The following is a 15,100-nucleotide window of genomic DNA, read 5'->3' on the forward strand; positions in this document are numbered from 1 at the left end:
CGAGCGTACACCTCATTAGTAAACTCTTCATTAACCTTTTCTGTGCCTGGTCTCGGCTTCTGCATCATCAAACTCAACCCTGGCATCCTGATGGGGTGGGTGTAACCAGTCTATTTGCTCATGTGCAGGTATCTCCCCAATGTTCTGAGCACCTAATTCCAATCTCTACCATATCTACTTACACTAATAAAACAAACAGAGCCCTCTTGAGTTTGGGAAGAGTTGATAAGACTCTCAGAAACTGCCAGAAAGCAGCCGCGGCGGTCCTGGTCTGTGATTGGCTGAGCGGCCTGTCAGCTGACAGGCCGCTCTGAAGCTAAAGCGCGCGGGACCCGGGGAGAAGCGGACCGCAGGAGCAGCCCTGGAGTGTGGATAGGTAAAGTGTATCGTTTGAGCAAGGGCTGCAAGGACATCGGTAACGATGTCCATGCAGCCCTTGTTAGACGATTATCGGGCTGTGTAATAGGCCCAGTAAACGAGCGCAGATCTAGCAGATCGGTGCTCGTTTACAGGTATTATCGGGTCCCCATCGGCTCGTGTAATACCACCCTTAGACTCCCTAAAGAGTTGACATGTCTTCTGGGTGCCACAGAAGCCTCCTGGAACCTGCCAGAGAAGAGGCGCTCCATGAACTTCTCCTGTACATGTTGCCAGGGTCCTTTATGATCAGACTATCTGCATATATAGGTGATGAGAACAGTCTATATGCAGGCACCTGTCTACCCATCCTATGATCCTGAAGACCTAGCATCAATCAATACCTTACCCGCCATCTCTGAAACAAAGGGAGACCTCTTAAACTACTGGAATTTCTGGCATATCTCCTGGGTGCCACAGCACATATAGGACATGGGAACAGACTTTTTGTCCTCACCCAGGTACCCATCTTATCATTCCGAGGGCTTAAAGGATAAGTCTGATGGGTATAAAATCCTGCAGCCCCCAGGGAGAGGGGAAAAATTGATTACAATTACTAATGTACCTCTCCCTGTGCCCACAGTGAGCTGCGGGGTGGCTGCATGAACCCCGCTGAGCTCCGAGATCCCCACAGTGAACATGTCACAACCCGGCTAATGGACTGGCCGCTCAGCCAGTCAGTGACTAAGATAGGACAGGTCTCCATGCCCATCTAGAGGTACCCAGCCTAGGTGTTGTGTTTATTGCGTAGCTATTGTGACCATTTTAGTCTGCCCCGGCACATAAGGTATTATAAACGCCACATGGTATCCTTCTTAGTGTTAGTACATAACCGACCATAGATACCACAGAGAATAACATAAAGACTCACGCGGCATATGGATGTTTTTCCTTCTTTTTTTTTTTATTTCACATTACTGGATACAGAAGAATAACCGATCCAAAAAGATGAATCAGTTTCCACCGGGGAAACGGCGGCCAAGATGACGGCGGCATGAGCACAGCCTGATTTGCATTTTTGTATTGTCTCTTCATTGATTACAGGGAAATCAAGGTAACAGATGGGGCAATTCTAGGACACGGAGCATCAAACCGGTCCAGCTCCAGTCATCCAGCTCCTCCCGGCTGCCGCTTCTAGACAGGTAGATATATATAAAGTTGGGTTGAAAAAGCTTTTGTTTGCTTTTGAAATAAAAATCTCAGGCCTCGCTGTTTCCTAATCATGTGAATCCTGTAAACAATAAAGCCGCAAGTCTCATCCAGACACAAGCCTGGCGCTCGCCGCGGGCCGCGAGGATCAACCTTTGTCCTCATCGCACCTTGGCTTCGCTTTCATCCTCTCTAATGATTTTTAAACATTCTCGCTACTTCTATCCGACAGGGAGTTGTGTTACACATCACTCACGGCGGCTCGCCCATCAACAAAACAGCTGGATACAGCTCCTTGTCTTCTGTTCGCTCACAATGGAGAAGAATTATAATGACTTAAATGGAATAAAAAACGATAAAGAAGAAAAAAATTCTAAGATGTCCTCCAGTCGTCCTCTTCTGTTGCGTTTGTTAAAGTTTTACCTAAAATTTAGGGCAACATTTATTTAGGGCAACATTTGACTCCCCATGGCTGAAGAAGTTGGTGCAGTCCTAGAGAGTCCTGGAAAACTTGGATATAGCCTATGGCCTATGACTGTAGTCATGTTTTCAGGGCAGCCTTAGGGCCCTATTACACAAAGCGAAAGTTGGCCGAATCGGACAATTATCGCTCAGTGTAATAAAGACAACGATCAGCCGATGGCAACGATCATCAGCTGATCGTTGGTTTAGGTTTGGACCTAAAATCATCGGGCACCGACTGTGCATCGCTACTGCCGACGGCTGACATTTCCCCAAACACCTGACACCTTACCTCTCCCTGCTCACGGTCTTCTCTCCTGTGCTCTGCAGCTTCCCGGAACCACCAGCCTGTGATTGGCTTAGCGGCCTGTCAGCTGACAGGCTTCTCAGACGCTGCTACTGCCGGGACTGGGAGGCTGGGAGAGAAGACCAGGAGCGAGGAGAGATCGGCTGTCAGCTGTTTTTGCAAGGGCTGCGTGGACATCGCCAACGATGTCCATGCAGTCCTTACGGCCCGATTATCGGGCCATCTAATAGGTCCAGTAAACGAGCGCCGATTTAGCAGATCGGAGCTCGTTTACTAAAATGATCGGACCATAGTCGGCCCATGTAATAGGACCCTAAGGGATGCATCCAACTTCTTCAGCCACCGGTAGTCAAATGCTGCATGCTAGGTTTCAGACAACCCCAAGCATGGTCGAGGTTCGCACATCTCTAGTTAGAGGTCCAGGTGCTGAGATGGTGGAGCACTATACCCATTTGTTTCTGTTCTGCTCTCCTCGAAGGTGTTGTGTCTAGTCAATGATATTCTAGGGCTCCAATGAAAAATACATTATAGGGCCTCCATCCATCCTGTCCTAGAGGATCCATTTCTTCCCCAAGAAATCCGGGTCTTTTGATTCTTCAAGCACTACATTGGTCTAAATTAATTTACTAGAATTCAGGCTCAAGTTGGGCCTATCCTGACAAATTTTTAAAAAGGTGCTTAGAAAAGGAGGCGTGAAGGAGTAAAAGGAGCGAGTATTTCTACTGACAGGAGCCATCTGTATGTTACAGTAAAAAAGGGCGTAGGTATAGGGGGTGCAGAGGGTGTGGTTGCACCTGGGCCCAGGAGCCTGAGGGGGTCCATAAAGTCTCTCTTCCCCATTTGAGGAGGCCAGTACTATAGATGAAACACAACAGATTCTGTACTGGGGCTTCGATTTACACCAATGATAGTATTGGTTCTATTACTATTCAAGAGATGGCGTAAGGAAGACAAAAGTATCTAGTATATCTGCACTAAAGTAGTGTTTTATACTGTCTCAATTTACTAAGTATTAAAGGAGTATTAAAAAAATATCCTCAAATCAACTGGTATCAAAAAATTATATAGATATGTAATTTATTTACAAATCCCTATAGAAAATCTCTCCTGCTCTGGACAGTTCCTGACATGGACAGTGGTGGCAGCAGAGAGCGCTGTGTCAGACTGGAAAGAATACACTACTCCCTGCAGGACATACAGCAGCTGATAAGTACTGGAAGACTAGAGATTTTTAAATAGAATAAATTTACTTTCTGACACCAGTTGATAAAAAAAACAAATTTATTTCTACGGAGTACCCCTTTCATAAATCTGCCCCACTGTTCTCAAAAGTAGGGAAGAAACAATATACGAAGGTAGGAAAACATGGAGGACGTGTATGGAGGTCTCCAGAGTCTCCCCCGAAGGGGTCAGGTATGTCAGATTTTAATTGACAGGTCCTTTTGTTTACAGAGAGATAAGCTGATACCAGAGAAGTCTGCCAGCGGCTTAAGGCCCTATTACCGGAGTGATTATCGTTTAAAAATTTCGATATCACTATTGAAAATAAGCGATTATCTGTCCGGGTAATAACACCCAACGATAAAACGACAAACGAAAAATCGTTTATTTTTGTTTTTTAACAAAAAATTATCGTTGGTAGTCCGCCAATTAATCACATATCTGTATTATGTAATAAGTCGTTTGCCGATAAAACATGTCGTGTGGGTTGTCCTGAGGAACGATTAACGGCCATATCACGAAGTAAAAACGATTGTTCATAACAGTAATCTGTAAACAGTGATAACCTCAGAATCGTTCTCTACAAAATCGCTAGTTATCACTAACAATCGATCGTTATAGCGAATCTTTAAACGATAATCGCAACGTGTAATAGGGGCTTCTCTCTACTCACAACATGTGAACGTTTGGCTGTGCATGCAGGGATGGGTGAGGTAGCTGTTGGTTAGATGAACCAAACTTATGGTCTGGTCACCTTAAAGGGGCACTCCAGAACAATAAAAAGAAATTCTAATCAATTGATGCCAGAAAGTAGATAGTGGGAGTCAGATAAGATAAGATAAAAAAATGATACAAATGATTCCATGTATTACTGCAGCCAGCAGGTGGTGCTGTGTTATCAGGGGCAGAATGATAGATAGAGCGAAGCATGACTAGATAGAGGCAGTCGGTGTCTACAGCCGCGAGGTGCAGGAATCTGAACAGGTGAGGACAGCAGGCAGTCAGAGGAAGCCATATGCAGGCCATGGACTATTGACTCATTCCAAGCAGGGGCAACAGCACCTGCTGTTTACTTAGCGTCTCGGACCATGTGATAGGAATGGGACATGTGTGAGGCCTGTGTGTGTCCTGCAAAGACAACCTGGCTTTCGGTGACACACATGTAGGAGGTATGAAAGAATCCTACATTTGCCAACCACACAGTTGGAATGAGAATCTCGTGCTACTTTCCATTTTCAGCCTTAAAAATAGTGTTGTGGAAATTTACTGTGGGTATATACTGTATTTAGCCTTTCCAGGTGATATATGACATATGGTATTTAGATACCTTTATAAATGTCATTGAAGTTCTCATTCCGAAAATCATATACATCTACGGAATCAATCAAAGCAGAACTTGAATATCTCAGAAACACCAAATCTAGTATAGGGTTTAATGTGTTACTGTCACTTTAAAAAAAAAAAAAAAAAACTTTGACAGGTTAAACATTTTGAGGAGTCAGGATCTGGCCCTTCAGACCTCCATCAATTGCTACAATGAGATGAAACACATTTCTCCCTGTTTTGCTCTTTAAAATATCAAAAGGCTTTTTTTTTAAGTGACAGTAAGCCACATCTTAAAGGGAACCTATCACTATGAAAATGCTATCAAAGCTATCGGCATTATGTTATAGAGTAGAAGGAGCTGAGCGGATTGATATATAACTTTATGGAAAAAGATTCAGTATAACTTGTCATTTATTGATTGTTTCCATGCTAAGGAGTCCTGCCATTGAGTGACACCACCCACTGGACTCCTAACACAGAATGAGCAGGGATTTCAATCAACACGTTATAAGTTATACTGAATCTTTTCCCACAAAGCTATATATCAATCCGCTCAGCTCTTCCTGCTCTATAACATGATGGTGATAGATTAGATAGCATTGTCTTGGTGACAGGTTCCCTTTAAGCACATCTTTCTGTTAACTGTAAACGACTCTGTTTTTCAGGGTATTCATCAATACAAGTGAAATAACTAACTATAAAGAGTGTCTCTCTCTCTGGAGGACCCTACATGTCCATGCACTATAACGACAGCCTATTCATTTACATAAACATCATGCAATGCTTCACTTCTCCTGTGGTGGCGCTGCAGGCAAACTGAGCACTTGCTGCTAGGTTCTCCAAGGGACTAAAGAGCATTGCTGGAAGGTGCAGTAGGACACTCTTTGATAAGTTTATAGTCAGAAACCAGTGTAATATAAAGGGATTATTCAAGGCAGGGACCCCCTTTAGTATGGCTCCTCAGTGCAGGACACTGGTATATACTGTATACATAGACATTGCGGATATGTTTCTATTAGTGAGGTTTGTTTGCCTTCGCTCTGGGCCGCAGTGTGTTGAAGAATAGATCTGGGTGAGGATTGCTGAATGATGCTCCGCAGAATCTGGGGACACTCACTGCAAGTGATAAGTGATGGATACTGCAAGTGATAAGTGATACTCACTGCAAGTGATAAGTGATACTCACTGCAAGTGATAAGTGATGGATACTGCAAGTGATAAGTGATACTCACTGCAAGTGATAAGTGATGGATACTGCATGTGATAAGTGATGGATACTGCAACAACTGTGCAACCTGGAGGAGGCACATGTCCTGCCGCACTGTTCTCAGGGGGATTAGGTTCTGTACTACATGGCTAAAGTGAGATGTATCAAATAAAAAGGTACTACCGAAATATATATTGTGATGAGCATAGAGATATAACATTACCCTCCTCACCCAGCCCTAGGATCTGGCTTGGTGTCAGTCGTTTGGACAGGGTGCATAATACTGAATACTACTCATCTCAGTAAATCTGGGAAGTAGAAATGAGAAAAAATAAGAGAGAGAGAGACGAAGAGTTAGGTCCATATTATATTACATGGCCCGATATTCTGGATAACTGTGCCTATTACACAGCTTAAATATTGTGCAGCAAGGGCTGTATACATATTTTTTTGTTAGCAATGTCCATGCAGCTCTATAGCAGTCTATAGCCGTCCCTGCAGTGACAGACTGCTCAGCCAATCACTGGCCAAGACAGGACCACAGCAGCTAGTGATTGGCTGAGCGGTCTCTTACTGCAGAGGAGAGGGCAGAAGCAGGAAGGACACCGGGGAGCGTGGAGAGGTAATGTATAAAGTTTGTAATTTTTCTACAGTGTCATCAGCCGTCGATCGCGCATCTCTATTATACATAGTGTGGATGAGAGACATACAATGGGAGAGGATAGGAAAAAGAAAGGGAAGGAGGGAAGGAAAAGAGAGTGAGAAAGACAGAGATAATATAGAGATAATAGGGAAAGGAAAGAAGAAATGATAGGAAAAAAAAAGTAAAAGAGTAGCCCTCGCAGACAGGGTCCTCTTACCCCATGTACCAGCCTGTCTTTTGCCTTCTGTAATGTGTCCTGATCTTGTACTGTTCCTGCTTGTTATCCCTATCTATTGTATAGCGCTCTGGAATTAAGGGTGCTTTATAAATAATAATAATAATAATAGGGAAGTGGAGGAGAGAGGCAAGGGAAGTAGAGTTAGAAATAAGGGAGAGGAAAAGAAAGAAAGAAGGAGAGAGGAAAGAAAGATAGGAAAGGGATGGAGGGAGAAGAAAGAAAAAAGGAGGGAGGGCGAATGGAAGGAAGGGAGGAAAGAAGGAAGGAGGGAAGGAAGGGAGGCAGAGACAGAGGGAGGGAGGAAGAAAGGAAGGGAGGAAGGAAGGAAGGAAGGGAGGAAGGAAGGGAAGGAGGGAGCGAGGAAGGAGGGAAGGAAGGAAGGGAGGAAGGAAGGAAGGAAGGAAGGGAGGAAGGAGGGAGCGAGGAAGGAAGGAAGGAAGGCAGGAAGGAAGGAAGGGAGGAAGGAAGGAGGGAAAAAAAGGAGGGAGGGAGAGAGAGAGGGAGTTAGGAAGGAAGGATGGAAGGGAGGGAAGAAGGAAGGAGGGAAGAAAGGGAGGTAGAGACAGAGGGAGGGAGGAAGGAAGGAAGGAAGGAAGGAAGGAAGGAAGGAAGGGAGGAAGGAAGGAAGGAAGGAAGGGAGGAAGGAAGGAAGGAAGGAGGAAGGGAGGAAGGAAGGGAGGAAGGAAAGAAGGAAGGAAGGAAGGAAGGAGGGAAAAAATGGAGGGAGGGAGAGAGAGGGAGTTAGGAAGGAAGGATGGAAGGAAGGAAGGGAGGAAGGAAGGAAGGGAGAGAGGGAGGGAGGAAGGATGAAATGGATGGAGAGAGGGGCAGGAAGGAAGGAGGGAGAAAAAGTAAGAAAGAAGAAGGAAGGGAGGGAGGAAGGAAGGAAGGAAGGAAGGAAGCGAGGGACGAAGGGAGGGAGGGACGAAGGAAGGCAGGGAGGAAGGAAGAAATGGAGGGAGAGAGGGGCAGGAAGGAAGGAAGGAAGGGAGGAAGGAAGGAAGGAAGGAAGAAAGGAAGGAGGGAAAAAATGGAGGGAGGGAGGGAGAGAGGGAGTTAGGAAGGAAGGGAGGAAGGAAGGAAGGGAGAGAGGGATTCAGGAAGGAGGGAGGAAGGAAGAAATGGAGGGAGAGAGGGGCAGGAAGGAAGGAGGGAGAAAAAGAAGAAAGAAGGAAGGAAGGGAGGAAGGGAGGGAGGAAGGGAGGTAAGGACGAAGGAAGGCAGGGAGGAAGGAAGAAATGGAGGGAGAGAGGGGCAGGAAGGAAGGGAGGAAGTATGGAAGGAAGGAAGGGAGCGAGCGAGGAAGGTAGGAAGGAAGGAAGGGAGGAAGTATGGAAGGAAGGAAGGTAGGAAGGAGGGAGGGAGGAAGGAAGGGAGAGAGGGATTCAGGAAGGAGGGAGGGAGGAAGGAAGAAATGGAGGGAGAAAGGGGCAGGAAGGAAGGAGGGTCCATTTGGTACTAGGGGTATTGGACATGTGACAGATCCTGCAATACATTGTGGGTTTCACTATAAACAGGAACCAGGACTGTGTGAACAGTGACCACTGTCGCTCTTATGCCCACAAAGGTTGTCACCTCATTAAATAAACCTTTACTAAGGAATCTAGCATTCAATGAAGCTGCGTTCTATAATAATGTAGATAAATATATAAAAGCACAGGCACATTTTGAGAGGAGACGACCCTGAGATATATGACATCACTTTGGGGAAGATGGTGCGCTGTCACTTTAAGAAAAAAAGCAATTTTTGCCAAGCTATCTGGGAGATAACCTGTTATAGTTGCTGTTCTGTTAAATGTTGGGCCATATGTGAGGGGGTAATCCATATTTATTACAGTCTGGCCAGCAGTCTCCCTCGCTCGGCACATCCACAAGTGACAGACACATCTTTGCAGTCGGCAGCGGCATCTGCCTGTGATTGATAACCGGGATTCATTGGCGATTACAGATCACAAATTCTTTATATAATACAAGTCCAGGACGATGCAAATGACAATTATTATTCATCATTCCCTGCTGTTTGCTGGATATTTATAGCAGGAACATTCGTGAGATCATTGCCCTCCCGTATTATCATAATTCACATATTGGAAACAAATATGGCGTGATTTCTTGAGGAAAAAATATAAATATACTTAAAAGAATTTTTTTTTTTAAATTGCTTGTTGTACAACTTTACTACATGTTAAACTCCTTTAATTCCGCTTGAGGCCTGATGGGAGCTCAAAGAGACACAGGGGGAGATTTATCAAACATGGCGTAAAGTGAAACAGGCCCAGTTGCCCCTAGCAACCAATCAGATTCCACCTTTCATTCCTCATAGACTCTTTGGAAAATGGAAGGTGGAATCTGATTGGTTGCTAGGGGCAACTGAGCCAGTTTCACTTTACACCATGTTTGATAAATCTCCCCCACAGTGCTCTCTGTTGCCACCTCCGTCCATGTCAGGAACTGTCCAGAGTAGTAGCAAATCCCCATTGAAAACCTCTCCTGCTCTGGACAGTTCCTGACATGGACAGAGGTGGCAGCAGAGAGCACCATGTCAGACTGGAAAGAATACACCACTTCCTACAGGACATACAGCAGCTGATAAGTACTGGAAGACTTGAGATTTTTTAATAGAAGTAAATTACACATCTCTGACACTTTCTGTCACCAGTTAATTTGAAAGAATTTTTTTTTGTGTGTGTGAACCCTTTAAGACACAACCAGGGAAACAAACAGATTTTTGCCCTGGGGGAACAAGAGCCTAACTACACCTCTGCCTCCTTGAAACTTGAAACTCCTTATATTATAGCAGCTACAAAAGTCTGGGAGTGAGAAGTCTGAGGAACTACCGTCCACTTAGACAGCTTACTATATAAGCCTTTCTGTTTCTAGGAAAGCTGGGTGATTATTAGGCAGCCATAAGATCATCCAGCTTTCCTTGGTTTCTGCATGATCCGGATATCACTGAATACAGTTGGAGTCTGGCGCCTACAATACCATTGCATGTTAATGTCCTTATTATAGTCACGACATCTAACCTCCTTGCTGTACTGAACAGCACAACGCTATGGTGATATAACTGCAGGGGTCCAGGTGTTGTAGCTGTAACATATGGCCATGTATCATAGCTGTCTGGGACTGGACTAAAATGGGAGATTTGTCCCTCTAAAACAGTGATCCCTGATCTGTGGCTGTACAGCTTTTGCAAAACTACAACTCCCAGCATGCCTATACAGTCTGCATCTGCCAGGGCATACTGGGAGTTGTAGTTTTGCAAAAGTTAGAGAGCCACAGATTAAGGATTACGACTCTAAATTATTAGGAAACCTTATTTAATCTGCAGTACTGGCCAAACTGGTTGTTTATTGACTGTCAGGTCATGCTGGGAGTTGTAGTTTTGCAATAGCTGGAGAGCTACAGGTTGGGAATCACTGCTCTAAGATAATAACAAATCTTATAGAGTCTGCAATAGCCGCCATACTGATTATCCAGACATGCTGGGAGTTGTAGTTTTAGCAGTATCTCTAGAACTACAAGTTGGGGATCACGGCTCTAAGATAAGTCGAATTCCTTATAGAAGCTGCAATAGTTACCATACTGATTGTTGTGCAGATGTCTAGGCAGGCTGGGAGTTGTAGTTTCACAGCCACACTATTCTAAGATATTGGCAAACCTTATAGAATCTGCAGTAGTCACTGGTTGTTCTGTGGCTGGTCGGATATGCTGGGAGTTGTAGTTTTGCAGCCACAGATTGGGGATCATTATAGGGGTACAGCAGCAAAAAAAAAAAAATCTTACAAATCAATTAATGTCATAAAGTTATAAAGACTTGTAATTTACTTCTATTTCAAAATCTCAAGTCTTTCAGTACTTATTAGCTGCTGTATGTCTTGCAGGATGTGGTATATCTTGCATGACTCTGCTCTCTGCTACCACCTCTGTCCATGCCAGGAACTGTCCAGAGCAGGAGAGGTTTTTTATGGGGATTTCCTACTGCTCTGGACAGTTCCTGACATGGACAGAGGTGGCAGCAGAGAGCACTGTGTCAGACTGGAAAGAATACACCACTTCCTGCAGGACATACAGCAGCTGATAAGTACCCGAGATTTTTAAATAGAAGTAAATTACAAACCAATATAACTTTCTGACACCAGTTGATTTAAAAGAGAAAAAATGTCGCCAGAGAATCTGTAAAAAGTCTCATACTGATTGTCCTGCAGTTCTCTGGGCATGCTGGGAGTCGTAGTTTTGCATCAGCTAGAGAGAGCGGTACATTGCAGATCACAACTCTAAGCTATCAGCAAACCTTATAGAGCCAATAGAAGGAAGAGTTATGCTGCGTTTACACAGAACGATTATCGTGCAAATTTGTGCGAGATCGCACATAGGAAACGATCGCAAAACAAATTTCCGTACGATATATTGTACCGTCTAAAAAAAAATCGTTACTCCGACATCGTTAATCGTACGATCGGGCCAATTATCGTTTCGTGTAAATGCAGAATAAGGGTATAAACACACACACCGTATACGCAGCGTATTTACTGCTGTGATACGCAGCAAATACGCAGCAGATTAGATCTAAATAACTGAACACAGCATCAAATCTGCTGCGTATCTGCTGCGTATCTGCTGCGTATTTGCTGCATATCTGCTGCGTATACGGTGTGTGTGTGTTTGTACCCTAAGGGTACTATTAGACGGGCCGATGGGGGCCTGATAATAAATATTGGCGCTAGATCGGCGCTTGTTTAATGGGCCTATTACACGGCCCGATAATCGTTTAACAAGGGCTGTAGGGACATCGTAAACGATGTCTTTGCATCCCTTGTTTAAACTGCATATATTACCTGTCCAGGCTGCAGGGCTCCTCTTGTGGTCTGCTTCTCCCCGGGACCCAGGGAGAAGCAGAGAGGAAGAGGAGCCCTGCAGCCTGGATAGGTAATGTATATCGTCAGTTGCCGGCCGGGCACCGCCATCACACGTAGCGGTGCGCGGTCAACGCCCGACAATTGTAGGTCAGAACCTATATCAACAATCAGCCGATGATAACGATCATCGGCTGGTCATTGTCCTTATTATGTGGAATGATAATCGGCCAAATCGGTGTAATCCGTGTAATAGTACCCTAAGAAACAGACGCCTATATAATATGGGGGAGATTTATCAAACATGGTGTAAAGTGAAACTGGCTCAGTTGCCCCTAGCAACCAATCAGATTCCACCTTTCATTCCTCACAGACTCTTTGGAAAATGAAAGGTGGAATCTGATTGGTTGCTAGGGGCAACTGGGCCAGTTTCACTTTACAGCATGTTTCATAAATCTCCCCCAGTATACTATATACATTTCTAACTAACTAAACTTTCTTTTTTTTTCCTTCTTCTTCTACTTTTCTTTCTTCTATTTCCCTAACATCTCGCCGCAAACCTAGAAAGAAAAAAAAAAGAAAAAATCTCAGATAAAACCCGTCCAAACTAAATAACGGGAACGAAAACTGCACATTAAGCTGTTACGGATCAAGACTAAGAAAAAAAAAAACTAAAACTGACCGGGGATTCCAATCTAAAACAAATATTTAAATGCGAAATACTTTTTCCAAACGCGTTTCGGGACCATCCTGGCAGAACAGTGGGGAATAGCAATGCTGGTACTGGGGGATTTCATTGAGCGCCCATGAAGCGGGGCATTGTTTATTCCCTGGTTTTGATCCTGAATGCTTTTAATCTTTGGGGAATGTGTGTTGTATGGAGGGACTGCTGCCTGCCCTGTCATCACAGCAGAGGAAGAAGGGCTGGGAGGAGGAGGAGGAGGAAGGAGGAGGGACATGGCAGCTCAGTCACAAGAAGAGGAGGAGTTCCTCCACTCAGTGACCCTGCTACACTATAACTCAATCCCAATGTGGCTGCTGCTGCACTTTTTTCTGCCAGAGCTGCCTGTTGCTCCATCTCCCTTCTCCCCCAACCATTTCCGCCTCTAGCAAATCCACAGACTCCATGCAAACAAATGACTGGATAAAAAAAAATCCCTAGTTTGCATTTGATCTATATATATAAAAAAAATTAGTGAATTTCCTCTTTCTCTTGGGATCTGTCTCCTCCCCTGGACTCTTTGGAATACACATTCTGCCCAGAGGTGAGTGATTGCTTTCTTTCATGTACATTCCTTTCATGTAGCAGAGCTGGATATGTCATCTCGCCTTGTTCAAGAACTTTTCCATGGATCACTTAAACTGGGGAACATCTTGCAAACTCAGCGCTGCTATGTTGCTGGTTTGTGGCAAGAATGGTGAAGGCTGCATTATTGTTAGTTCCTTGCATTGATCCTTGATCTTGATCCAGTTTGCAGCTCATGTGTAAAAGATTTTGCTAATGGAATGTTGAATTAGATTGTAAGCTCTTATGGGACAGGACCCTATTGTGTATGCTGAGAGTCATATCTATCTATCTATCTATCTATCTATTATATATGTCTCTATCTATTATCTATCTATCTATCTATCTATCTATCTATCTATCTATCTCCTATCTATCTATCTATCTATTATATATCTCTCTATCTATTATCTATTTATCTATCTATCTATTATATATCTCTCTATCTATCTATCTATTTATCTATCTATCTCCTATCTATCTATCTATCTATCTATCTATCTATCTATTATATATCTCTCTATCTATTATCTATTTATCTATCTATCTATTATATATCTCTCTATCTATTATCTATTTATCTATCTCCTATCTATCTATCTATCTATCTATCTATCTATCTATCTATCTATCTATCATCTATCTATCTCCTATCTATCTATCTCCTATCTATCTATCTATCTATCTATCTATCTATCTATCTATCTATCTCCTATCTATCTATCTATCTCATATCTATCTATCTATCTATCTATCTATCTATCTCCTATCTATCTATCTATCTATCTATCTCCTATCTATCTATCTATCTATCTATCTATCTATCTCCTATCTATCTATTTATCTATCTATCTCCTATCTATCTATCTATCTATCTATCTATTATATATCTCTCTATCTATTATCTATTTATCTATCTATCTATTATATATCTCTCTATCTATTATCTATCTATCTATCTCCTATCTATCTATCTATCTATCTATCTATCTCCTATCTATCTATCTATCTATCTATCTATCTATCTCCTATCTATCTATCTATCTATCTATCTATCATCTATCTATCTCCTATCTATCTATCTCCTATCTATCTATCTATCTATCTATCTATCTATCTATCTATCTATCTATCTCCTATCTATCTATCTATCTCATATCTATCTATCTATCTATCTATCTATCTATCTATCTATCTATCTCCTATCTATCTATCTATCTATCTATCTCCTATCTATCTATCTATCTATCTATCTATCTATCTATCTCCTATCTATCTATCTATCTATCTATCTATCTATCTATCTCATATCTATCTATCTATCTATCTATCTATCTATCTCCTATCTATCTATCTATCTATCTATCTATCTATCTCCTATCTATCTATCTCCTATCTATCTCCTATCTATCTCCTATCTATCTATCTATCTATCTATCTATCTCCTATCTATCTATCTATCTATCTATCTATCTATCTATCTATCTATCTATCTCCTATCTATCTATCTATCTATCTATCTATCTATCTATCTCCTATCTATCTATCTATCTATCTATTATCTATCACCTATCTATCTACCTATCTATCTAACTACTTATCTATCTATCAATCTATCTATCTATCTATCCATCTATCTATCCATCTATCATAAGGATATATATATATATATATATATATATATATATATATATATATATATATATCTCTTAGGGCACAGGAACTGTTGTCATAACTAGAGCGGAGTAAGTCCACTAGATTGTAAGCTCTTATGGTACAGAATCGCCTATAGTTGCAGTGGCATTGGCCCACTAGATTGTAAGCTCTTATGGTACAGAATCGCCTATAGTTGCAGTGGCATTAGCCCACTAGATTGTAAGCTCTTAGGGTACAGAAACTGTTCTTATAACTAGAGTCCAGTTAGTCCACTAGATTGTAAGCTCTTATGGTGCGCTCACACAGACAGATTTATCTGACAGATCTTTGAAG

At 42.7% G+C, this 15,100-nt stretch overlaps 1 protein-coding gene across 3 annotated transcripts in view; it reads left to right on the top strand.

Moving 5' to 3' along the window:
• The first annotated feature begins 1,538 nt into the window (after positions 1 to 1,538).
• Positions 1,539 to 15,100, top strand: part of TSPAN9 (tetraspanin 9) — a 352,108-nt gene continuing 338,546 nt past the window's right edge. Inside the window, exon 1 of one of the 3 annotated variants that reach the window (XM_069968581.1) lies at positions 1,539 to 1,559. The gene's annotated coding sequence lies outside the window, so the exon portion shown is untranslated. Of the gene's footprint in view, positions 1,560 to 12,852; positions 13,092 to 13,222; positions 13,245 to 15,100 lie in introns of those variants that run through there. The other 2 variants (XM_069968550.1, XM_069968557.1) reach the window with 2 other exon arrangements.

Source organism: Dendropsophus ebraccatus, chromosome 1 (assembly GCF_027789765.1).
Source record: "Dendropsophus ebraccatus isolate aDenEbr1 chromosome 1, aDenEbr1.pat, whole genome shotgun sequence".
NCBI classification, from domain to species: Eukaryota; Metazoa; Chordata; class Amphibia; order Anura; family Hylidae; genus Dendropsophus; species Dendropsophus ebraccatus.